The sequence below is a fragment of the Vicugna pacos genome, chromosome 35, assembly GCF_048564905.1.
Source record: "Vicugna pacos chromosome 35, VicPac4, whole genome shotgun sequence".
NCBI lineage: Eukaryota > Metazoa > Chordata > Mammalia > Artiodactyla > Camelidae > Vicugna > Vicugna pacos.
In genome coordinates, this window is record NC_133021.1 from 3,011,241 (window position 1) to 3,037,922 (window position 26,682).

The 26,682-nt window shown below is 37.3% G+C and overlaps 1 long non-coding RNA gene across 2 annotated transcripts in view; it reads left to right on the top strand.

Moving 5' to 3' along the window:
• Positions 1-26,682, top strand: part of LOC116279024 (uncharacterized) — a 102,122-nt gene that overhangs the window by 58,382 nt on the left and 17,058 nt on the right. For both annotated transcript variants that reach the window (XR_012067088.1, XR_012067087.1), the window contains exon 2: positions 16,217-16,391. This is a non-coding gene — a long non-coding RNA (uncharacterized lncRNA). The remainder of the gene's footprint in view (positions 1-16,216; positions 16,392-26,682) is intronic.

Sequence of the window (26,682 nt, forward strand, 5' to 3'; positions counted from 1 at the left end):
TTAATAACAAGTAATTCATGTCAAGAACTTGAGCTACACATTTCCATCTTGTGTCTGCCAGGGACCAGTGATCAGTACAGAGACCGAGCTTGATTTGATGTTAATATATATAGCTGTGCTTTTTTAAATTTTTCTCAATAGAGGCAGCTAGCCCACCAAAATAATGTTTTCAATTTCTTATATTTTAAAGACAGAAGAAAAACTCATTATGTTATTTGTCAGATCTTGTAAACTCTTGTAATTCTAGTACCCTCAGAGAGCATAGTGATGGCTTCTTAAGCAGTACATACAAGTGAATATTTTGATGATGCTGATTGGTAGACATATATCTCAGAATGTTTTGAGAAACTGTTTCTTTTTGCTGTGGATGTATTTGAGGTCCCCCACTGCCTTGGTGCTGTGTTCTTCCACTTGGAGTGAGACACTTACTTCCCTGTCACAGCTAAGATGGCTGATCAGAGAACATGGAGTGAGCATCAGCTATCCTGAAGTCCCTAACACTTCCCTTCCATGTCGGATTTCCATAAGAATGAAGCCCAAATGGAAAAATGAAGAGTGGAAGATATTAAATTTGGTTTGGGCTCATTGCCTGTTTTTCTTGAAATCAGTGCAAGTTTCCTCCTAACCCACTGTGATTTCATTTTGACAGTGGCAGTGGGTTCATCTGTATGTGTTCTCTGAGCATTTTTGCTAGTTTAATGACAACATTTTGTTTTTACTTTTTAAAATTGAGTTATAGTTAGTTTACAATGCCTCAGTTTCTGGTGAACAGCACAATTCTTCAGTGATACATAAATATACATATATTAATTTTCATGTTCTTTTTAAAAGAATTGGCTACCACAAGTTATTGAATATAATTCCCTGTCCTATACAGTAAAACTTGTTTATTTTTTTATATATGTCACTCAGTATCTGCAAATCTCAAATTCCCAGTTTATCCTTTCCAAATCCCCTATCCCCTGGCAACCACAAGTTTGTATTATATGTCTGTGAGTCTGTTTCTGTTTTACATATAATTTCGTTTGTCTTATTTTTTAGAGTCCACATATAAGTGATATGTGGTTCATTTCTTTCTCTTTCTGGCTTAATTCACTTAGAATGACATTCTCCAGGGACATCCACGTGGCTACAAATGGCAATATGTTCTCAATTTTCATGGCCGAGTAGTATTCCATTGTATAAATATACCACCACTTCTTTATCCAGTCATCTGTCAATGAAAATTTAGGTTGCTTCCGTGTCTTGGCTAGTATAAATAGTGCTGCTATGAACATTAGAGTGCAGGTGTCTTTCTGAATTAAGGATTCTTCTGTATATATGCCCAGTAGTGGGAACACTGTGTCATATGTTAAGCCTACTTTTGGTCTTTTGAGGAATCTCCATACTGTTTTCCACAATGGCTACACCAAACTACATTCCAACCAACAGTGTTGGAGGGTCCCTTTTGAACAACACCCTTTCCAGCATTTGTCATTTATAGACTTTTGAATGATGGTCATTCTGACTGGTGTGAGGTGAAACCTCATTGTAGTTTAAATTTGCATTTCTCTGATAATTACTGGTATTAAGCATTTTCTCTTGTGCCTTTGGCCATTTGTATGTCTTCATGGGAGAATTGCTTGTTTAGGTGTTTTGCCCATTTTTGGATTGGGTTGTTTGTCTTTTTCTTATTAAGTCCTATGTGATGTTTATATATTCTGGAGATTAAGCATTGTCAATTTCATCTTTTGCACATATTTTCTTCTATTCCATAGGTTGCCATTTTTTTTTTGCCTGTGGTTTCCTTTGCTGTGCAAAAGCTTGTAAGTTTAATTAGGTCCCATTTGTTTACTTCTACTTTTATATCTATTTCTTTGGTAGACTGCCCTGGGGAACATTGCTGAGATGTATGTGAGATAATGTTCTGCTTGAGTTTTCTTCTAAGAGGTTTATTGTGACTTGTCTTATGTTTAAGTCTTTAATTCATTTTGAGTTTATTTTTGTGTATGGTGAGAGGGAGTATTTTAACTTCATTTATTTACATGCTGCTGTCCAGTTTTCCCAACACCATTTGCTGAAGAGACTGTCTTTCTTCCATTGTATCTTCTTGCCTCCTTTGAAGATTAATTGACCAAAAGATTGTGGGTTCATTGCTGGGCTACTTTGTTCCATTGATCCATATGTCTGTTTTGTATCAATACCATGCTCTTTTGATTAATGTAGCTCTGTAGTATGGTCTGAAGTGTGGAAGGGTTGTTCCTCCAGCCTCATTCTTTTCCTTCAGTTATGTTTTGGCAATTCTGGGTCTTTTGTGATTCCGTATAAATTTTATAATTATTTGTTCCATTTCTGTGAAATATGTCCTTAGTAATTTGAATAGGGATTGCATTAAATCTGTAGATTGTCTTGGGAAATGTGGCCATTTTAACAATACTGATTCTTCTGATCCAGGAGCATGGGATATCTTTCCATTTTTTAAAGTCTCCTTTAATTTCCTTGTAGTTCTCCATGTATAAATCTTCCACTTCCTTGTTTATATTTACTCCTAGATATTTTATTACTTTAGGTGTAATTTTAAAAGGGATTGTTTCTTTACTTCCTTTTCCTGTTGATTCATGATGAGTGTAAAGAAATGCAACTGATTTTTGTACATTAATCTTGTATCCTTTTGTACATTAATCTTGTGATCTTGTATCCTTGTACCTTGCCAAATAGTTTCACTAGTTTGTGTAGTTTTTGCGTGGAACTTTTAGGGTTTTCTATATATAGTATCATGTCATCTGCATATAATGACGGTTTTTCAGCTTCTTTTCCAATTTGGATCTCTTTTATTTCTTTTTCTTGCCTGATTGCAGTGGCTAGGACTTCCAAGATTATGTTGAATAGAAACTGTGAGAGTGGAGAACCTTGCCTTTTGCCTGATTTTAGTAGGAAGGTTTTCAGCTTTTCACCATTGAGTTCAATGCTGGCTGTAGGTTTGTCATAAACAGCTTTTCTTATGTTGAGATATGTCCCCTCTCTACCTACTTTGGTGAGGATTTTTATCATAATGGGCATTGAATATTATCAAATGCTTTTTTCTGCATCTATTAAGATGATCATGTGGTTTTTGTCCTTTCTCTTGTTGTTGGGGTGTATTACATTGATTGATTTGCATAAGTTGAAACATCGTTGTGGTCCTGGGATGAACCCAACTTGATCATGGTGTATGAACTTTTTTATGTGCTGTTGGATTCTGTTTGCTAATATTATGTTGAGAAAATTTGTACCTATGTTTCCTCAGTGATATTGATCTGTGAGTTTCTTTTTTTGGTAGTGTCTTTGGTTTTTGTATCAGGGTGATGGTGACTTCATAGAATGAATTTGTGAGTACCCCCTCCTTTTCAATCTTCTGGAAGATTTTGAGAAATACGGGTATGAGTTCTTCTTTGTATGTATGATAGAATTCCCCAGAGAAGCCATGCAGTCCTGGACATTTGTTCATTGGGAGTTTGCTTTTATTATGCTTATTCAATTTCATTTCTAGTGATTGGTTTGTTCTAGTGGTCAATTTCTTCTTGATTCAGTCATGTGGACTGTATATTTCCAGAAACTTGTCTGTTTCTTCAAGGTTATTCATTTATTTTCCATAAAGTTGTTCACAGTATTCTCATATGATATTTTGAATTTATGTGGTATTGGTTGTAATTTCTCCATTTTCCTTTCTTATTTTGATTGTGCTCTGTCTTTTCTCCTCTTTGTGAGCTAGGCCTGAGGTTTGTCAGTTTTATTTACTCTTTAAAAAAAAAACAGCTCTTTGTTTGATTGACTTTTTATATTTATTTTAAATCACTATTTTATTTATTTCCTCCCTGATCTTTATTGTTTTCTTCCTTCTGCTGACTTTAGGTTTTGTTTGCTCTTCTTTTTCTAATTCTTTTAGTTGGTTTGTTGTTTATTTGAGATTGTTCATCTTTTTTTGAGGAAGATCTTTATTGCAATGAACTTTCTTCTTAGGAATACTTTCACTGCATCCCATAGATTTTGTGTGGATATGATTTTTGTCATTTGTCTCAAAGTATTTTTTAATTTCTTCTTTGATTTTATCATTGACACATTTGTTTCTTAGTATCATCTTGTTTAATTAACATGTCATCATTTCTTTCTCCTTTGTTTTTCTGTAGTTGATTTCTAGTTTCATGCATTGTGTTCAGAATAAATGCTTAAAATAATTACTTGTCTTAAAATTGTTGAGTCTTCTTTTGTGCCCAAGTACACGATCCATCCTAGAAAATGTTCCATGTGCACTTATGAAGAATGTATATTGTCTTTTTTTAGGATGTAATGTTCGGAAATATCAACCATGTCTAATTTGTATATTGTATCATTTAATTTCTGTTGCATTATTAAATTTGCATCTGGAAGATCTTCCAGTGAGGATAATAAGATGTTATAATTTCCTACCATTATTTGATTCCCAGCAATTTCTCCTTTTATATTTGTTAGTATTTGCTTTATGTATTTAGTTGCGCCTACATTGGTTGTAGTTATGTTAATGGATGTAATATCCTCATCTTGTATTGCTCCTTAAATCATGAAACGTTCTTCATCTTTCTTTATGGTCTTTCTTTTAAAGTTCATGTTGTGTGAAATCAGTATTGCTACTCCTGCTTTCTTTTCATTTCTGTTTGTGTGTAATATCTTGTTCAATTTTCTCACTCACAGTCTATTTGTGTCCTTTTCCCAAAGGTGGGTCTCTTTTATGTGGCATATTGTAGGTTCTTGTTTATTATCCAGTCTGTCACTCTATGTCTTTTCATTAGAGCATTTAGCCTATTGAAATTTAAAGTAATTTCTGATAAACTTTGGTTTATTGCCATTTTGAACTTAATTTTGCAGTTGATTTGGCATTTTTTCCCTTGTTCCTTTCTTTTTCTTGTTGTGTTTTTTTTGTTTGTTAAGTTTTCCTTTCTATTATCTTGGTTAATTTTTAGTTTTTGAGACTCTCTTGTAAGTTTTTGTCTTATGGTTACTCAATTTTGTACATATAATAACCCATTACTGTATCTGTTTATTGTAAACATATAGTAATATAAGCTCAAACCCATCCTACCGAGAATGAAAAAATTAAAGAATGAAGAAAACTGTATATTTTCTTGCTCCCCTCTCCCACTGTTAATGCTTTAGATGTCTTCTTTTACAATTCCATGTTTATTCTGTTGTAATTCTTGGTAGTTATCACCTTTCCAATTATGGTTTTCTCCTTTCAAAAGCAACCTGCTTCTTTTCGATTTAGAGTATACCGTTCAATATTTCTTTTAGTATAGATTTAGTGTGGCTAAATTCTTTTATTTTTGCTTGTCTGTGAAGATATTTATTTCTCCTTCTATTCTAAAGAATAGACTTGCTGGATTAATTATCCTAGTTTGAATCTTTTTTGTTTGTTTGTTTTTCATTCAGGACTTTGAATATATCTTGCCACTCCCTTCTGGCTTTTAGTGTTTGTGTAGAGAAATCAGCTGAAAACCTTATGAAGTTTCCTTTGTAACTAACTCTGTATTTCTCCTTATGCCTTTAGAATCATTTCTTTATCTTTAACCCTGGCCATGCTGATTATAATATATCTTAGTGTGTCTGTTTGGTTTCTTCTTGTTTGGGTCCCTTTGTACTTCCTGTATTGGTATATTTGATTGCTTCTTTATCTTTCAGGAGTTCTTAATTATGATTTCTTCAAATATCTTTTCAAACCCTTTTGCTTTTTCTTCTCCTTCTGAGGCCCCTGTTATGCATAGGGTTTGGCAAGCTTTATATTATCCAACAGGATAAATTGTTTTCATTGAATTTTGTTCTTTCATTGGATTTTGATTGTTTTCCTCTCTTCTGTTCTGATTAGTTGATTTCTGTTGTCCTGCATTCTAAACCACTTATTAATTCCTCTGCATTAAGTAGCCTACATTTTTTTCAACTTTTAACTCAGGTCTTATCTCAGCAAATGTGTTTTCCTATTTTAATTCACTCTTCTTTATAAAGTTTCAATTTCCTATTTGACATATTCTTTGCCTCTATACACAATCTCTTTTTGTGTCTTTAGTTCTTTTCTTCTTTTTGAAATCATGATTTAATAGATTATCAAGATCTATTTCATCGATCATTCTTTCAGGAGATTTTACCTGTTCTTTTAAATGAGAGTTGTCCCTCTACTTCTTTATTTTATTTATATCTCTCCTGCACCATTGATTATGGAGCATCAGTTACCTTTTCTGTTTCTAACATTTTTATTTTTACTTATTTACCTAAAACAGATGCAGAAATAAAGCTAAAAAAAATTTAAAAGAAGAGAATAATATTTGAAAACAGATTGTGAACAATAAAAGAAGAACAAGTCAAAGAGAAATAAAAATTGAGTTGAAACATATTTTAAAAGTCTTAAAATTAGAAAATAATATCTGAAAACTGATTATAATAATTAGGAGAACAAAACAAAGAGATAAAAAGCAAATTGCAAGAAATTTAAAAAGCTTAAAAGAAGAAAAAATTTGAGAACAGAGTCTATTTGATAATAGAAGAATAAAGGAAAGGGAAATAAAAATGAAATTGAGACAAACTAAAAACAATTTAAAATATTTTAAAGTCAAATTTTAAAAGGGGTTAAACATAGAAACATAAAAATCTTTTAAAAGTAAAAATTTAAAAAGTAAAAGAAAAAAGTGAGAAAATGTGGATGTGTGCTTGTTGGCACTATGTGCTCTTATTTTTGTTGATAGCTCTGTCTGAAGTATGGGTGGTTACTATGTCTTCCTGTCTTTTGCCTGTTATCATTTTTGTTCGGGATTTGGCCTGTGATCTGGTAGCAAGAGTCTTCCGTGGATATTAAATGAGATCTCCTTTTTATTTTGTGGTTGTCACTGCTCCTGTTCTCACCCTGCTGCATGAACTCCACTCAGGTTCCAGAGGCCCTGCAGTTGTGCCCCTGATCTGTGCTTCTCCTAGTGCCATGTGTCATGTCTCCTCCAAATGCTGCATTGTGGTGGTGCACTTGTGTATGGTAGGTGGTTGGGTCACTCTGCCTGTCAGTGCCCCTCCCAACTTCACTTCAGTTCTGTGCTTTTTAGGTGGATTTGGATAAAATGGCCATACCAGCCATCACCCCGCTCTGTGCCAGAACTCTGCTCCTTGTTCATTTGTCTTAGAAGCATGAGTTCACAGAGGTACTGCAGCAGAACTTTCCTATTTGCCTGGGGCTGTAAACAAATCTTAGTCCCACCTATGATGTTGCAGAGCCCCTAGGTAGGGATTGAAATTTCAACCCTGCGTCCACCTTGGTGTGCATGAGTATATGGTGGGTGTGGTTGAGTCCCACCTCTCTTCTCCAGAAAAGGCACCAGAAATGATGCCAAAAGTCTTCAAAGACAAAAGATATGACACCACTCCCCCCAGGGAACACCAGCAGTGTTGCTTTCCTTTTTTTTTCATATTTTATGGGGGACTCATGTTGTTCTGCTCTGTATACCTTTCCAGTGATGGCACACAGCACATTGAAATCTCCTGAGGTTGCCTCTGTACAGTTGACCCGAGTCCTCCATCAGGCTCAGGTGGTCTGTTTCATCCCACACCTGCTTAGACACCAGGTCTAAGCCTGGGGATCATGAGGACCCTTTATGTACATTTAACTTTGTTCTGTCAGTCAAGGGCTATTCTATACAATTTCAAGCCTCAGAGGTTCCCCCTCCATCCAGCTGACCTCTTCATTGGAGTGGGAGAGACCCAGCAAATGAGCACAATACCACCTTTGCTGCTCCCACCCCATGAGACTGGGCTGCATTATTTCCCTTTTTCTTCCTTTTATTTTCCTTTTCTCCTACCAGATTAATTGCGTGTTTTGTCTTTTTTTTTACATTTTTTATTGATTCATAATCATTTTACAGTGTTGTGTCAAATTCCAGTGTTCAACACAATTTTTCAGTCATTCATGGACATATACACACTCATTGTCACATTTTTTTCTCTGTGATTTATCATAACATTTTGTGTATATTTCCCTATGCTATACAGTGTAATCTTGTTTATCTATTCTACAATTTTGAAATCCCATTCTGTCCCTTCCCACCCTCTACCCCCCCACCCCCGGTAACCACAAGTCTGTATTCTCTGTCCATGAGTCTATTTCTGTCCTGTATTTATGCTTTGTTTTTGTTTGTTTCTGTTTTTTAGATTCCACATATGAGCGATCTCATATGGTATTTTTCTTTCTCTTTCTGGCTTACTTCACTTAGAATGACATTCTCTAGGATCATCCATGTTGCTGCAAATGGCATTATGTTGTCGGTTTTTATGGCTGAGTAGTATTCCATTGTATAAATATACCACATCTTCTTTATCCAGTCACCTGTTGATGGACATTTAGGTTGTTTCCATGTTTTGGCTATTGTAAATAGTGCTGCTATGAACATTGGGGTGCAGGTGTCATCCTGAAGTAGATTTCCTTCTGGGTACAAGCCCAGGAGTGGGATTCCTGGGTCCTATGGTAAGTCTATTCCTAGTCTTTTGAGGAATCTCCACACTGTTTTCCATAGTGGCTGCACCAAACTGCATTCCCACCAGCAGTGTAGAAGTGTTCCCCTTTCTCCACAGCCTCTCCAGCATTTGTCATTTTTGGATTTTTGAATGACGGCCATTCTGACTGGTGTGAGGTGATACCTCATTGTAGTTTTGATTTGCATTTCTCTGATAATTAGTGATATTGAACATTTTTTCATGTGCTTTTTGATCATTTGTATGTCTTCCTTGGAGAGTTGCTTGTTTAGGTCTTCTGCCCATTTTTGGATTGGGTTGTTTATTGTTTATTTTTTTCTTATTGAGTCGTATAAGCTGCTTATATATTTTGGAGATCAAGCCTTTGTCGGTTTCACTTGCAAAAATTTTTTCCCATTCCGTAGGTTTTCTTCTTGTTTTATTTCTGGTTTCCTTTGCTCTGCAGAAGCTTGTAAGTTTCATTAGGTCCCATTTGTTTATTCTTGCTTTTATTTCTTCTAGGAGAAAATTTTTGAAATGTATGTTAGATAATGTTTTGCCTATGTTTTCCTCTAGGATGTTTATTGTATCTTGTCTTATGTTTAAGTCTTTAATCCATTTTGAGTTGATTTTTGTATATGGTGTAAGGGTGTGTTCTAGCTTCATTGTTTTACATGCTGCTGTCCAGTTTTCCCACCATTTGCTGAAGAGACTGTCTTTATTCCATTGTATATTCTTGCCTCCTTTGTCGAAGATGAGTTGACCAAAAGTTTGTGGGTTCATTTCTGGGCTCTCTATTCTGTTCCATTGGTCTATATGTCTGTTTTGGTACCAATACCATGCTGTCTTGATGACTGTAGCTCTGTAGTATTGTCTGAAGTCTGGGAGAGTTATTCCTCCAGCCTCTTTCTTTCTCTTCAGTAATGCTTTAGCAATTCTAGGTCTTTGATGGTTCCATATAAATTTTATTATGATTTGTTCTAGTTCTGTGAAATATGTCCTGGGTAATTGGATAGGGATTGCATTAAATCTGTAGATTGCCTTGGGCAGTGTGACCATTTTAACAATATTGATTCTTCCAATCCAAGAGCATGGAATATCTTTCCATTTTTTAAAGTCTTCTTTAATTTCCTTCATCAATGGTTTATAGTTTTCTGTGTATAATTCTTTTGCCTCCTTGGTTAGATTTATTCCCAGATATTTTATTACTTTGGGTGCTATTTTAAAGGGGATTGTTTCTTTACTTTCTTTTTCTGTTGATTTATCGTTAGTGTAAAGAAAGGCAACTGATTTTTGAACATTAATTTTGTAACCTGCTACCTTGCTGAATTCTTCGATCAGCTCTAGTAGCTTTTTTGTGGACCTTTTAGGGTTTTCTATATATAGTAACATGTCGTCAGCATATAATGACACTTTTACCTCTTCTTTTCCAATTTGGATCCCTTTTATTTCTTTCTCTTGCCTGATTGCTGTGGCTAGGACTTCCAGGACTATATTGAATAGGAGTGGTGATAGTGGGCATCCTTGTCTTGTCCCAGATTTTAGTGGGAAGCTTTTGAGTTTTTCACTGTTGAGAACTATGCTGGCTATAGGTTTGTCATATATAGCTTTTATTATGTTGAGATATGTTCCCTCTATACCCACTTTGGCGAGAGTTTTTATCATAAATGGGTGTTGAATTTTATCAAATGCTTTATCTGCATCGATTGAGATGATCATGTGGTTTTTGTCCTTTCTCTTGTTGATGTGATGTATTACATTGATTGATTTGCGTATGTTGAACCAGCCTTGTGTCCCTGGGATGAACCCCACTTGGTCATGATGTATAATCTTTTTTATGTGTTGTTGGATTCTATTTGCTAAAATTTTCGTGAGGATTTTGGCGTCTATGTTCATCAGTGATATTGGCCTATAATTCTCTTTTTTTGTAGTGTCTTTGCCTGGTTTTGGTATCAGGGTGATGGTGGCTTCATAGAATGAGTTTGGGAGTGTTCCCTCCTTTTCAATCGTCTGGAAGAGTTTGAGAAAGACTGGTATGAGTTCTTCTTTGTATGTTTGGTAGAATTCCCCGGTGAAGCCATCCGGTCCCGGACTTTTATTTGTAGGGAGGTTTTTAATTGCTATTTCTATTTCCTTTCTAGTGATCGGATTGTTCAAGTGTTCAGTTTCTTCTTGATTCAGTTTTGGTGAACAGTATGTTTCCAGAAACTTGTCCATCTCCTCTAGGTTATCCAGTTTGGTTCCATAGAGTTTTTCATAATATTCTCGTATGATATTCTGTATTTCTATTTTGTTTGTTGTAATTTCTCCATTTTCCTTTCTTATTTTGCTAATTTGTGCTCTCTCTTTTTTCTTCTTTGTGAGTTTGGCCAGAGGTTTGTCGATTTTATTTACTTTTTCAAAAAACCAGCTTTTGGTTTGGTTGATTTTTTCTATGGTCTTGTTAATCTCTATTGTATTTAATTCCTCTCTGATCTTTATTATTTCCTTCCTTCTGCTGCTTTTTGGGGCTTTTTGTTCTTCTTTTTCTAATTGATTCAGGTGGTGGGTTAACTTGTTTATTTGAGATTGTTCTTCTTTTTTGAGGAAGGCCTGTATCGCTATAAACTTCCCTCTTAGCACTGCCTTTGCTGTGTCCCATAGGTTTTGAGTGGTTGTGCTTTCATTATCATTTGTCTCAAGGTATTTTTTAATTTCAGCTTTGATTTCCTCATTGATCCATTGTTTTTTCAATAACATATTGTTTAATCTCCATGCTTTTCTTTTTTTCTCCTTTGTTTCTCTGTTGTTGATTTCCAGTTTCATGGCATTGTGGTCAGTAAAGATGCTTGAGGTAATTTCTATCTTCTTAAATTTGTTGAGGTTTCTTTTGTGTCCAAGTACATGATCGATCCTGGAAAATGTTCCATGTGCACTTGAAAAGAATGTATATTCTATTTTTTGGGGGTGTAATGCTCTGAAAATATCCACCAAATCTAATTTTTCTATTGTAGTATTTAATTTCTCTGTTGCCTTGTTTATTTTCTGTCTGGAAGATCTGTCTAGTGATGTTAATGCAGTGTTAAATTCTCCAACTATGATTGTATTCCCATCATTATCGCCCTTTATCTCTGTTAGTAATTCTTGTATGTACTTACGTGCTTCTATATTGGGTGCATATATATTAACGAGTGTAATATCTTCATCTTGTATCACTCCTTTAATCATTATAAAATGTCCCTCTTTATCTTTCTTTATGGCCTTTGTTTTAAAGTCTATTTTGTCCGAAATCAGTACTGCAACACCTGCTTTTTTGGCTTTTCCATTTGCATGGAATATCCTTTTCCATCCTTTCACTCTCAATCTATATGTGTCCTTCTCCCTAAAGTGGGTCTCTTGTATGCAGCATATTGAAGGTTCTTGCTTTATTATCCACTCTGCCACTCTATGTCTTTTGACTGGAGCATTTAGTCCATTAACATTTACAGTAATTAATGATAGATGTGTGTTTATTGCCATTTTGAACTTATCTTTGCAGTTGAATTGGTATATCCTCTTTGTTCCTTTCTTCTTCCTTTTGTGGTTTGGTAATTTTCCTTTGTATTATCATGGATTTTATTTAATTTTTGTGACTGCCTTGTAAATTTTTGACTTGTGGTTACCCTTTTTTGTAAATCTATTAACCTATACCCGTTTTTAATAAACTGATAATAACATGATCTCAAACCCATCCTACTGTTAAAAAAATTTTAAAAAAGAAAGAAAAAAATTCTATATTTCCCTGCCTCCCTCTCCCACTCTCAGTGATTTATATGTCTTCTTTTGTAATTTCGTGTTTTCTTTATTTGTAATTCATGAGTTATCACCTTTCCAGTTGTACGTTTCTCATTTCTGTAGCATCCTGCTGCTTTTCTATTTAGAATAGCCCTTTCAATATTTCTTTTAGCATGGGTTTAGTGTTGCTAAACTCCTGCAACTTTTTTTTTGTCTGTGAAACTCTTTATTTCTCCTTCTATCCTAAAGGATAGCCTTGCTGGATAAAGTATCCTAGGCTGCATCTTTTTTTCATTCAGGGCTTTGAATATATCTTGCCACTCCCTTCTGGCCTGTAGTGTTTGTGTAGAGAAATCAGCTGAGAGCCTTATGGGGGTTCCCTTGTAGTTCACTCTTTGCTTTTCTCTTGCTGCCTTTAGAATCATTTCTTTATCCTTGACTCTGGCCATCTTGATTATGATATGTCTTGGTGTGGGTCTATTTGGGTTCTTCCTGTTTGGGACCCTCTGAGCTTCCTGTACTTGTATATCTGATTCCTTCTTTAAGTTTGGGAAGTTTTCAGTCATGATTTCTTCAAAAACCTTTTCAATCCCCTTTGATCCTTCTTCCCCTTCTGGGACCCGTATTATGCGAAGATTGGGATGCTTTATATTATCCCATAGGTCCCTTATGCTATTATCATTATTTTTTATTTGCTTATCTTGTAGTTCTTCTGAATGGGTGCTTTCTGTTGCCCTGTCTTCTAGATCACTAATTCGTTCCTCTGCATTAACTAGTCGGCTTTGCACAGCTGTTAGATCATTCCTCATCTCTGTCAATGAGCTTTCCCATTTTGCTTGGCTCTTCTTTATAGCTTCAATTTCATTTTCGACATATTTTATTTCTCTAAGCATTATCTCTTTTATTTCCTTCAGCAATTTGATAACTCCTTTTTTGAAATCTTCATCTTGTAGGCTATCAATGTCTATTTCATTGAGCTTTCTTTCAGGGGATTCCTCTTGTTCTTTTAATTGGGAAAGATTTCTCTGCTTCTTCATCTTGCTCATACCTCTCTGGCACTGTGGTTTATGGAGTATCAGTTGTCTATTTTGGATCTTAACGATTTTATCTATCTAATGCCTATTTAGGAATAGAACTTAGGAAAAAAAAGAAAAAAGAAAAAAAAGAGAAAAAAATAAGAGAGAGAGAGAAAGATTTTTAAAAGAAGGGAGAAAGAGGGTTTGATAACAATGTATAATGAATAATAGAAGAGGGGGTTGAAGCAGAGTATTAATCGGGTGGAGACGTCATTTTAAAACCTTTAAAAAAAAGGGGTGGGGAGATGAATATATGTGTTTGAAGCCTGTGTCTAATCAATAACAGGACATCAAAACCCAAGAGAAATAGAAATGAATTAAGAAGTAAAAATTAAGAGAGTAATTGAAAATAGAACAGGTAAAAACAGATTAAAAACTAAACAAACAAAAACAAAAAAAACAAAAAACAAAACAAAAAAAAAGGGGTTGTCGGTGTTCTCCTGGAGTCTGTGTGCTTTTAATGTGAAGTCCTTCTGTCTTCGTCCTGTTTTGGAAGCTCAGCTTGTTTTCAGAGGCCCTCCATTGGCGCCCTCTTCTGTGCTGCTCCCAGCACCTGTCGGCAAGCAGATCGCGCCTCCTCCTAACACGGGGTCACATGCAGCTCTCCTCTGCTGCGGGCGGGCGGGTCACTGCCCCTCCAGATGCCGCAGTCAGATGTTGCAGACTGGCCAGGCAGGAGGGCGGGTCGTGCCCCCTCCCAGCACCTCGGTCAGGGTTTGTGTTCCTATCCGACAGGCGGGAGGGGCTGCTCTCCCCCTGCCTGCGCCGCCGGTAGCTCCGCTGCTCTGTGCGGCTGCGCGCTCTGCGCCGGCGCTCCGCCCTGGTGGCGCTCCACGTGTGGGCTCGGGGAAGACCGAGGGGCAGCCTCGTCCCTGCTCCAAGCCAACACCCAGCTGCTTGTTTGTCTTTGTGGAGCAAGTTCTCTGAGCGACCAGGATGGAAGGATCCCACCTGCCCCGGGCTGTAGGCTCGTCTCAGTCTGGCCCTTGAGGCTGCTAAGCCCTTCTGTGCGGACGCAGGTTTCGCCTCTGCCCCCGCCTGGGTGCTCAGCGCCGGAGAATATGGCGGCTCTGCCTGGGCCCCGCCCCTCTTCCCCTGAAAATTTTCCGCGGGTTTTCAGAGATGGGGGTATGCACCCTTCCCCCGAGAGCACATCAACCTTGCTGTTTTATGGAGGGCCCAGGTTGTTCTGTCCTGTACACCCACAGCCACGGCGCCCAGCCCCTTGCAGTCCCCTGGAGCTGCCTCCGTGCAGCCGCCCCCATCCTCCGCCCGGCTTGTGCAGCCTGGCCCTGCCCGCCGCTGCCGGCCCGCGTCTCAGGCTGGGTGTCGGGGGGACGCTCTGTGCCCGTTTAACTTAGTTCTGTCAGACAAGGGCTGCTCTGTACAGATCCGAGACTTGGAGGCTCCCCCTCCGTCCCGCTGGCCTCTCAGTTGGAGAGGGGAGACCCAGCGAGCGAGCGCCAGTCCTCCTTTGCCGCTCCCTCCCCGCGGGACCCGTCCCGCGCTGCTTTGCCTTTTGTTCTTTCTTTTTTCCTTTTCTCCTACCAGATTTTTGGCGTCTTTATCTTTTGAAGAGGGCGATGATCTGTTGGAGTTCCGCAGGTGCTCTGGTTGGCCGAGTGGGTCCGTAGATGTGGGTCTTGGTGTATATGTGGGAGAGGGTGACTTACAAGCGTCCTTCTACTCCGCCATCTTGCCCGGAAGTCTCTCGCGTGTTTTGTCTTTTGATGAACGTGAGGTTCTGTCAAAGTTCAGCAGACTTCCTGATTGGGTAGGTGGATCAGTGGATGTCAGTCTTGGTGCATTTGTGGGAGAGGTGAGCAAAGAGTGTCGTTCTACTCCACCACATTGGCCCTTCTTGCTTTTTTCTTTTATTAAATGTACAGTAGTCTAGCGTCTGTATAAGTGTCAATTGTAGTGGGATTTTGTCCAGTAAGCCTAACATTTCTACTTTGAAATAAACTACTGGGTTTATAAAAAAGAACTAAGTTAATAGCTGCAAGTCAGTATCATCCATTCAAGGGTGTGTTAGAGAAGAATGGAGGGGAAGAAGGGGAGAGGGGGAAGAGACACAAAGGCTGAGAGAGTGGGGAAGGGGGAAGCCCTACCTGCTAACAAGTGGATGTTTGCTGCCATTCAACACAGCTCAGTGCAGGGGCACCCCACTTTATGCAGGAAGAGCTAGCTGTCTGGACTCTGATCTACAGACACTGCTCTCAGCTTCTACTCTGGAGTTGAGCTGGTGCTGCTGGAGGAGAGGATGGAGTCAGGGCAACAGTGGTTGGATGGCAGGCTCTGATGTGAACAAGGAGCTGTGAGTTCAGACTTGCTCCTTAAGCCCACAAAGGACAATGAGCAAGTGAGTCCTTCAAGAGAGGCAAGGAGGGGGAGGGTCTTGTGGTGCTCCCACTGACTCTCCAAGCATCCAACATGGAATTCTACCTCAGGCTGACATCTTTGACCAAGAAACAACACAGGTTGCTGTTATTTCCTAATTTTATAAAAGACTTTTGCTCACTTCCACGGGAAGCATAATAACAAATCTGAGCTACTTGAAGAAGAAAAATCCTCACTGAGCACCTACCCTGCACCAGGAATGGTATAAGGAACTTCATGGCTTTGATCTCAGTGACATCTGACAAGTCACAAAGAACTGGGATGAAGGGACATGAGCAGAAACCAGAAGACAAAGACAGGCTGAAGGCAGATGTCATACAGAAAATTCCACAAGAATGAATAGCAGAAGCAGAAAGTGGAGATGTTGTGGGACCACATGGGCAAATTCCTAGGTTTGAAATCCAATGAACTAGGCAGGGAGGTAATCCTGGACTTAAAGCATAAAGAAAATTGGTTTCACAGTTTCTCTGCATGATCAATTATTTTTGTTTGTTTGTTTCTTTTTGCTGTCCTAGATTTTCCTACGTGGCAATTTTTATACTTCTTCATCAACCATTCCCTTGACTGCTTCTCTTTCAACTCATATGCATAAAAGGCTTCACCTCAGGACCAGATAACAAATCAGTTAATAACAAGAAGGATAAGCATTCAGAACTTGCCAAGCAAAAAGAGAGATTGGTATGCACTAAGGTAATTATGTAAGATGATTAATTGAAATTGAAGTGAATGGCTCACAGTAGTGCTCAAAATGTTCAAAGAGGAAAGGAAGGCAGGTGGAAGTGGTCCTGTTTGTGTGTGTTTGTGTGTGTGAGCATGCATTCTGGGAGAGGAATTGGGTAATGAATGAAGACATCATGCAAGATGGTTGAAGTGTCAGTAACAGTCTTTGTATGAGTTGAGAAAGGGAAACAAAAAGGTACATTTGGAAATGATGCTTGAGACCAGAATGTAAAAGGCCTTGAAGGTCAAATTAAGATGTGCTATCATATTTTATGTCTTGTATTTCACACCAATTTAAGTGTTGACCCTCTTAGAAATGGTGACTTAGAGAGGATATGAAGGGTTCCTTTAAAGAAGAAATCTAGACAAACCACAGCACACTGAGGAAATGGTACCCAGCAGTTGCATTCCACAAGATTAAGTACATTAGCATTTCTACAAAAAAAAATAATTATTTATAGTACTGTATGTTTCCTACTACCTACAGAGTTAGAAAATACCTCAGTATTATTGAATTTGAAATATTCAAAGGGTGAGCTAGACAGACACCATGTAATCTTTTGTGTGGGTGAGTGTGTGTTTCAAAATATTTCAGTTTTTCCTGACAGTGGCCACTTTTATTAGGTATTTACCTAGAAGCAGATTTGCTGGAATAGGTTTATTTGTATGTTCAGGTTGAAGTGGACACTGACAGATATTTACTTCTCAGGTGATTGTACCAATTTACATGTCTCATCAGCAATGTAGCATTCTTTATATGCTCCTGAAAGTTAGGAAGTTCTGAGCCTCGATTCAGTTCTACAAAGGGTAAAATTTTAAACAATCTCCTTTGTAGTTCTCATGCATACCATATTTTTAGAGTTATTATCAATGGTATAATAAATAAAATATCTGTCCTTTATTTCTGGTACCAGACACAGAGCTTCAAAACTCTTGGAATGTCCTGAATGAGAAGAGTGTCTATTATGCTAATGAGGTGACTCATGGTGGTGGGCCCCACGTTAACTTCAGCATGAGAGCTAATCCCAGAAAGACCAAACACATAATAAGAGGGTTGAAAATTTGGGACACGCTGGACTCTGGGAAGATGGGAGGAGATGGTGCTGGAGATGGAGATTAATCACGTGTCCAGGGATTTAATAAATTATAAAGCCCAAGTAAAAACTCTGGACATCAAATTCAGTGATGCTTTCTGGTTTGTGAATACCCTGACTCCAGTTGCAGCCAGTGTCTGAGGTTGGCATATACTAAGTCTGTGTAATTTGTTGAACAACTTAATGCATTGATTCTAACCTCAGTCTTACATCCAACTCTTGAATCATTCTGGAAGTATAAAGTTCATGAGCTTGTGTCTCTCATGGTGAAACGACATTTCTGTCCATGTAGGGAGATTCAGGAAAGGTATGACTAAACTTTGGGAACATTACTGTGTGGAAAAAGGCATCATCATAGGAAATGAAATCCTCTAACACAACAATTTTCAGTTCAAAGAAGCCAAAACAAATTGAGTATTCCACTTGTGACCTAGGCAGTGAGCGTTGGTCCCTCCAGTAAGATTTGGCTTCTCCAGTAAGATTAACAAGAGGACAGATGACTGGATAAAGAAGTTGTATCTTTACACAATGGAATAATGCATATCCATAAAAAAATTATAAAATGATGCCATTTAAAGCAATGTGAATGGACCTGGGATATATCATTCTAAGCGAAGTCAGAAAGAGAAAGAAAAATGCCATATGATATCACTTATATGTAACATCTAAAAAATAGATGAAATTATTTAAATAAAAGACTCATAGATATAGAAAACAAACTTATGGTTTCCAGAGGGAGAAGAGAGTGGGAAGGGCTAAGCTGAGAGCTTAAGATTTGCAGATACTAATATATATATATAATATATAAACAACGTTTCCATACTGTATAGCACAGAGAACTATATTCAATATCTTGTAGTAACATGGTGAAAAAGAATATAAAAAAGAATATATGTATGTTAATGTATGACTGAAGCATTATGCTGTACACCAGAAATTGACATAACATTGTAAATTGACTATACTTCAATAAATAAATATAAATAATTAAAATAGATATATTTTAATTATGCATTAATATTCAACAATAAAATTTTATTCTCTAAAAGAAAGAGGAGAGTGAGTGGAGAAGCAAATTGAAATGTATTTTGTATTTCATTATCCCATAATACAAGGATGATTCTAGTCTATAATTAATAAATAACTTGTAAGGCTTAAACCCATCAGAGAAAATACTTAAATATTTACTTTAGGGGAATTAGATTTAGCCCAAGAGGAAAAAAAATCTAAAACTGATATTAGACATCCACCAATAGACATTCAAATGAAGTGCAGTGTCTTCCAGTATTAGACTGACATGTTCACCTTTATTTCCTAGAATTATATGAATTGTGGGGGAGTGGTATTAAGATAAAACTATGTTTGGCTTTGGATGTCTGGCTAAGATATTTTAGTTTTAAATTTGGTTCACAGTGGAGAGTGGAGAAGTTTTGGAAGGCAGCTATGCTCACCACTATACCACCAATGCCTTTGAGTGGAGAAGTTTTGACCAGTAGAGGGAAGATAAAGAATTAGTACCACAGAAAAAGGCATTATCAAGGAAGGTAGAAAAGAGATAACTGATGTTCACTGTACATGGCTACCAGACTTTCCATCGGTTCATCCTTTTATTGAAAATTCATAAGATTACACTTATATTTACTTATTCCCTACCGAATGTGCTGTCAATATTTTTTAAAAATAAGAAATGTCATGTTAATTTTCTGACAGGTATACAATATATGTCTGAATAGATCATGGAAACATTGTTTGAGAATTCTGGCTAATTATTAGTAATTTCAGCATCATATCTAAGAAAGAGAAGTAAGGAGCAGCCAAGATGGTGGAGTAGAAAGACACTTGTAGCTCACCCTTTCCCACATATACACCAAAAAAGACACCCCGGGATCCACCCATTCACTCAGAACACCTACTGAACATTGACAGAACATCACCTTCTTCGAAAGACAAAATTCACCACAAATCTGGTAGGAAAAAAGTAAAACGAAAATATTGTGGGATGAATCCAACAGTGTGGGAGTGAGAAAGAAGGATTCACACTCTTAAACTGGGTGGAGGGGGACTCCAAGTCTTGTATCTGTGCAAAGTAGCCCTTGGCCCACAAAACAATAAGTAAAATGAGCACTAAATTTCCCTGTGACCTCAGCCCTAGACACAAACCAACAGGGGGTGGGCTGGGAATGGCTGCCAGAACCAAGTGGTGGTCTGGGGCCAACTGCACAGAGGCAATCTCAGGGGGCTGAAGTATGCTATGAACTATGTCTGGGAGGGTATAGAGAACAAAACAGCCTGAGTTCCCCATAAAATTAAAAACAAGAAAGCAGTACTGCTGGTGTGCATTTCAGGGAGGAGCACAATGAGGCTGGGCCATAGCCTTTGTCTACACAGGCCTGGGGCACCATTGCTGGTGTGTTCTTAGGAGAAGAGAGGCAGGGCTCCACCACAACCACCATATCCCTTAGTGTTCAGCTCCCAGGCAGAGGTGGATTTGAAACACGAATTCATACCCAGAGGCTCCACAACTTCACAGGCAGGACTGAAATTTGTTTACAACACCAAGCAAAGGGGACCATTTTGCTATGCAGGTGCCTTTGTGGACCCACACATCTAAGACAAATGGGCAAGGACTAGAGTTCTGCCATAGAGTGAGGGTGAGTGCTGGTGTGGCCATTTTCTGTGAGCCCACCTACCCTGAGTGGATGCAGCGCTGAGAGTAGTTCTGACCAAGTTGCATGACCTGTGGGCCTCTGGGAAGAGTGAGCTGAGTTTGCAATGTGGGGTGATTGAAGGGGCAGCATTTGGCACTTGGCATGGTGCTGATCTGGTAGCATGAATGCAGTCACTGAGTGCTGGAAGCCCTACTGATGTAGGCATCTAAGACAAGTGAGCAGAGTTTGTGTGTCAGGGCAAGTGCAGGTGCAGTGTTTGCCGCTGGGGATGTCACTGACCTGATAGTGCATCACCAACCAAGTGTGTGACCCAGAATTCAGTGGAATTGCACTGGTATTTCTGAGGGCAGAGAACCTGGGGGACACCAGAGCAGCACACTGACATTCCTGAGACTAAAGCTAGGACAAGGGCAGAGTCAAGAAAAAATACTTAAAGTGCTCCAACCCCACCTACTATGCACCAGAGCTCAGAACCAAGTCTGAAAGCCTCACTCCCAACAAAAAGGAAACAGACCCAGTCCCTGACAGAGCTGTGACAACCACAGAACAAAAAGGAGACCACACTAAAAAACCAGAGAAGGCTCTGGTCACAACACCAGACATCTCTAATGAAAAGGATAACAGATAACACACATGGAAGAAAGGCGTGGCTACCATCCATACTAAAAACAGACCTAGTGACAAAATTATTAATGGTGCACAGTCTACACAAGAACACATTCTCTTAAAAAAAAGTCCCGTGAAGGCCAGAGAAGATAACTAATACATCATAATCCATAGTGCCAGAGAGATATAAGTAAAATGGAGGGGAATGATTCTCAATTAAAAGAACAATAGGAATCCCCAGAAAGAACAGTCAATGAAATACATCTCAATAGTCTACTAGATCATGACTTCAAAACTGGAGTGATGAAAGCACTGAAAGAAATAAAAGAGACTATAAATTGAGAGAGAGAACAATATGAAAAGGAAGTTGAAACTATAAAGAGGAGATAATTAAAAACATAATACTCAATGGCTATGAAAAGAGCCAAGCTATAGGCAGTCAAATGCAGACTAGACAATGCAGAAGAATGAATAAGTAACTTAGAAGACATGATAAGAGAAGTCACCCAATCAGAACAGAAGACAGAAAAGCAAGAAAAGAAAAAACAATGAAAGCAATATAAGGGATCTATGGGATAATATATAACATTCCAACATTTGCATAATAGGGGTCACAGAAGGAGAAGAAAAAGCAAAAGGGATTGAAAAGGGATTTGAAGAAATCATGACTGAAAATATCCCAAACCTAAAGAAGCAATCAAATATCCAAGTACAGGAAGCACAGAGAGTACTCAAGGAGAAGAACCCAAATAGACCTACACCAAGACATATTAAAATTAAGATGGTGAAAGTTAAAGATAAAGAAATGATACTAAAGGCAGCAAGAGAAAAATGAATTGTTAGTTATAAGGAAAACCCCATAAGGCTATCTGTTGGTTTCTCTTCACCAACACTGCTGGCCAGAAGGGAGTGGCAATATATATTAAAAGTTCTGAATGAGAGAAAGCTGCAACCTAGGATAATTTATGCAGTAAGGCTGTACTTTAGAATAGAAAGAGAAAGAATTTCACAGACAAGCAAAAACTAAAAGAATTCAGCAATACTCAGCCTATGCTAAAGGAAACAATGAAAGATTTACTCTAAATAGAAAATAAGCAGGGGAGAAGGGCAAAGATGGTGGAGTAGAAGGACACTTGTAGCTCACCCTCTCCCACAAATACACCAAGACTGATATCCATGAACCCACCCATCCAATCAGAACTATTGCTGAACTTTGACAGAACATTGCCTTCTTCAAAAGACAAAATACATTCCCAATCGGGTAAAAGAAAAGAAAAAAATGAAGAGAAAGGAAAATAGTGGGGAACTGGTCCTGCAGGGAGAGAGTGACATAAGAGAAATAGCATTCATTTGCTGGGTCTCCTTCACTCCAGAGGAAAGGTCAGTGGGATGGAGGGGGAACTTCTAAGGCTTGGATCTAGGTGGAATGGCCTTTGACTGACAGAACTAAGTTTAGTGGGTACAAAGGATCCCTGTAATCCCCAGGCATAGACATCAACCAGCAGGGTTGGGACAGGACAGGCTGCCCGAGCCAGGAAAAGGACATGGGCCAACAGTACAAAGGCAAGCTTGGGGGACTTCAGTGAGCTGTGTACCATAGCTAGGGGGATATACAGATCAGAAAAGCCTGGGTCCCTCATAAAATACACACACACACACAAAACAACACTGCAGGTGTGCCCTAGGGAGAAGGGCACCGTAGTATTTGTCTCTGCAGACCCATGGCACCATTATTGGTGTATCCTTGGGAGAAGAGAGGCAGGGCTTAATGACAACCACCATATTCTCCAGTGTGCAGCTCCCAAGTGAAAGTGGGGTTGAAACCTGAAGCTATACCTAGGGTTCAGCAACATCATAGGTGAGACTGAGATTTGGTTACAGCCCCAGGCAGATGGAAACTTTCTGCAAAGGTGCCTCTGTGGACTCGTGCTTCTAAGACAAATGAATAAGGAGCATAGATTTGACACAGAGCAGGGGTAAGGGCTAGTGAGGCCATTTACCCTGAGCCAGGGACATGACTGGTGGGCCTCTAGAACCAGTGAGTGGAATTCAGGCAGCAGGATGAGGATAGGGTTGGTAACAACAACAGAACAAAAAGGAGGCCCCACTAAATAGCCAGGGCATTCTCTTGCCACCAGAACGCTGGCCACAACCCCAACCAAACTATAACAGGCAAAAGGGAAGGAAGGAAGACTTGGCAAATACCCATAAGTAAGAAAGTACTCTCAACAAAATTATAAGGGCACACAGCCTATATAGAAATATATCCATATTTTCTTTAATTTTTACTTTAATTTTTAAAATAATTTATTCATTAATTAACTTAAATTTTTCTTTAAAATATTTTTATTAATTTTTAAAATTGATTTCAATTTGATTTTTATCTGTTTTACTCTGTTTACAATTTTTTAATTTTACATTTCTTTTTCATAGTTTTATTTCTGCATCCACTTCAAATAAATAAATGAATAAATAAAACTTTTCAGGACCAGAGTAGATAACTGATACTTCATAATCCATAGTGCCAGAGAAAGATAAGCAAGATGAAGAAGCAAGGAATCACTCCCAATTAAAAGAACAAGAGAGATTCCCTGAAAGAATAATCAATCAAATAGACTTTGATAGTCTACTACATCATTATTTCAAAAAATGACTGATCACAGTACTGAAGGAACTAAAACAAATTGTGCATAGAGACAGAGGATATGTCAAAAAGTGAAATTAACACTATAAAGAGGAGCCACATAAAATTAGAAAACCCATTTATTGAAATGAGAGCTAGTGGGATAGATAATGCAGAGGAAGGAATAAGTGACTTAGAAGACAGGAAAACAAAATCACCCAATCAGAACAGCAGAGAGAGGGAATAAAACAATGAAAATGATATAAGTGACTTATGGTTTAATATAAAGTGTGTCAATGTATGCATAATTGGGGTCTCAGAAGGAGAAGGAAGAGCAAAAGGGATTGAAAAAGCATTTAACAAAAAACTAACTGAAAACTCCCCAAACCTAAAGAAGCAATCAGATATCCAGGTACAGGAAGCACAGAGGGTCCAAAACAAGAAGAAACAAAACATAACCACACCAAGACATATTATAATTAGGATAGCCAGGTTTCTACCGAAAGGAAAAAAACATAATTGGAAAGGTGATAATGACAATGAATAACAACAGGATAAACACGAAATTGTAAGAGAGACATCTAAATCATTAAGAGTGTGAGAAGGGAGCAAGAAAATTAGGAGTACTTTTCTTTTCTTTTTCTTTATTTTTTGTTTTTGGCAAGATGGTTTGAACTTGTATCACTATCTGTTTAAAACAAACAGATATAATAATGGGTTAGTATATTTTAAAAACAGAGTAACCACATGACAAAAACTTACAAAGGAGATACACACAAAATAAAACAGAGATAATACAAGGAAAATTATCAAACCACAAAGAGAAAAAGAAAGAAACAAAGAGGAAATAGCAAATCAACTGCAAAACTAAGTTCAAAATGGCAATAAATACAAGTCTATCAATGATTACTGTAAATATTAATGGATTAAATGCTCCAATCAAAAGACAGCATGGTATATTGGAAAATAAAACAAGAACACACAGCATGCTGTATACAAGAGACACACTTTAGGGAGAAGAAGAGACATAGAGTGAGAATGAGAGGATTGAAGATGATATTGCATGCAAATGGGAAAAAAAAACAAAGTAGGAGTAGCAATAATGATCACAGACAAAATAACTCAAAAACTAAAGCCATAAATAAAGATAAACAGGGCACTATATAATGATTGAAGGCAAAATGCAAGATGAGGATAGTATACATGTTAACATATAAGAAGAAAACATAGGAGAACCTAAATACATAAAGTGAATACTAACAAATATAAAGAAAGAAATCTATGACAATAGAATCATAGTAGGAGATTTTAACACCCCATTCACATCACTTGACAGGTTTTCCTGACAGAGAGATAAAGGCAACACAGCAACAAAATGATACAATAGAACCATTAGACTTGGTTGATATTTTCAGAATATTACTTCCCCCAAAATTACAATGTACATTCTTTCCAGTGCACATGGAACACTTTCTAGGATGGATTATGCACTCAGGCACAAAAGAATACTCAACAATTTTAAGAAGATAGTAATTATTTTAAGTAATTATTTATTTCTGAACACAATGCCATGAAACTAGAAATCAACTACAGCAAAACATAGGAGAAAAAAAAAGACAGCATTGTGATTAAACAACATGATACTAAGAAAACACTGGGTCAATGTTAAATTAAAAGAAGAAAATAAAAAATACTTTGAGACAAATGACAAAAATCACAACCACACAAAATCTATGGGATGCAGCAAAAGCAGTCCTAAGAAGAAAGTTCATTGCAATAAAGGCCTTCCTCCAAAAAGATAAGCAATCTGAAATAAGCACCTAACCAACCAACTAAAAGAATTAGTAAAAGAAGAGCAAACAAAACCTAAAGTCAGCAGAAGGAAGAACACAATAAAGATCAGGGAGGAAATAAATAAAATAGTGATTTAAAAAACAATAGAATAAGTCAATCAAACAAAGAGATTGTTTTTTGAAAGAGTAAATAGAATTGACAAACCTCAAGCCTAGCTCACAAAGAAGAGAAAATACAGAGCAGAAATTATCAAAATAAGAAAGGAAAATGGAGAAATTACAATCAATACAACAGAAATTCCAAGTATCATATGAGAATACTGTGAACAACTTTATGGAAAATAAATGAATAACCTTGAAGAAATGGACAAGTTTCTGGAAACATACAGTCCACAAAGACTGAATCAAGAAGAAATTGACCACTAGAACAAACCAATCTCTAGAAATGAAATTGAAAAAGTATTAAAAAAGAAACAGAATATTTACATAATCTCAGAATATTTACACAATCTCAAATTAATAGATGCTATAAACGGTGAAATTTTGATGAAGAACAGAATATTTACATAATCTCAAGTTACTGGTTAGTCATAAAGGAAAAAAATAACTTTATAGTGAAGAAACCTAATAGGCACCACCTAATGAAGTGATGAACTTAGCATCACCCATAAATGGAAAAACTGACATCTTGTGCCATCTAAAATAACACCTTGGGAAGAACATTGCGTCACTGATGTCTGTTGTGCTCCTGCTAACAATACATGACATGGAACTAGTCATGAGGCAATATCAGAAAAATATAAAATGGACACTATAAATTTAATGACATGTATTCTTCAAAAATCATAAGATCATGAAAGAAAAAAAATGCTGAAAATGTTCCATACTAAAGGAGAATAAAAGTATAAATCAAATGAATACTATTTTTCAATATCTGAGCACAGATATTAGATATTATAGATATAATATTAGACGTTATAACTCTTATAAGAACAAAAAATCATGATTACAATTTTAAAGGAAGATATGCAAATGTCTCATGCAATAGAAAATAATAAGAGAGAACTTACTTAAAAAAAAAAGGAATGGAAAACCTGAAGTTGAAAAGTATAACTGAATTTAAAAACTTGCCAGAGAAATTATAATGTCAAGAGAATGACAGAGAAGACACTTGGAGAAAGTATTTTCAAAAGGCACATCTGATAAAGGACTTTTATCTTCAATATACACCAAACACTTAAAAATCAACAGTGAAACAAAAATACCTGATTAAATGTAGCAAAAATTCATTAACAGACATCTCACCAAAGAAAATACACAGAGGGCAAATAAGCATATCAAAAAATGTTCCACATCATATGTCATTAGGCAAAGGGAAACAAACGTATTAGAACACCCGAAATTCAGGACACTGACAACACCAAATCCTGGTGAGGATGTGGATCTATAGCACTTCTTATTCACTGCTGATGGGAA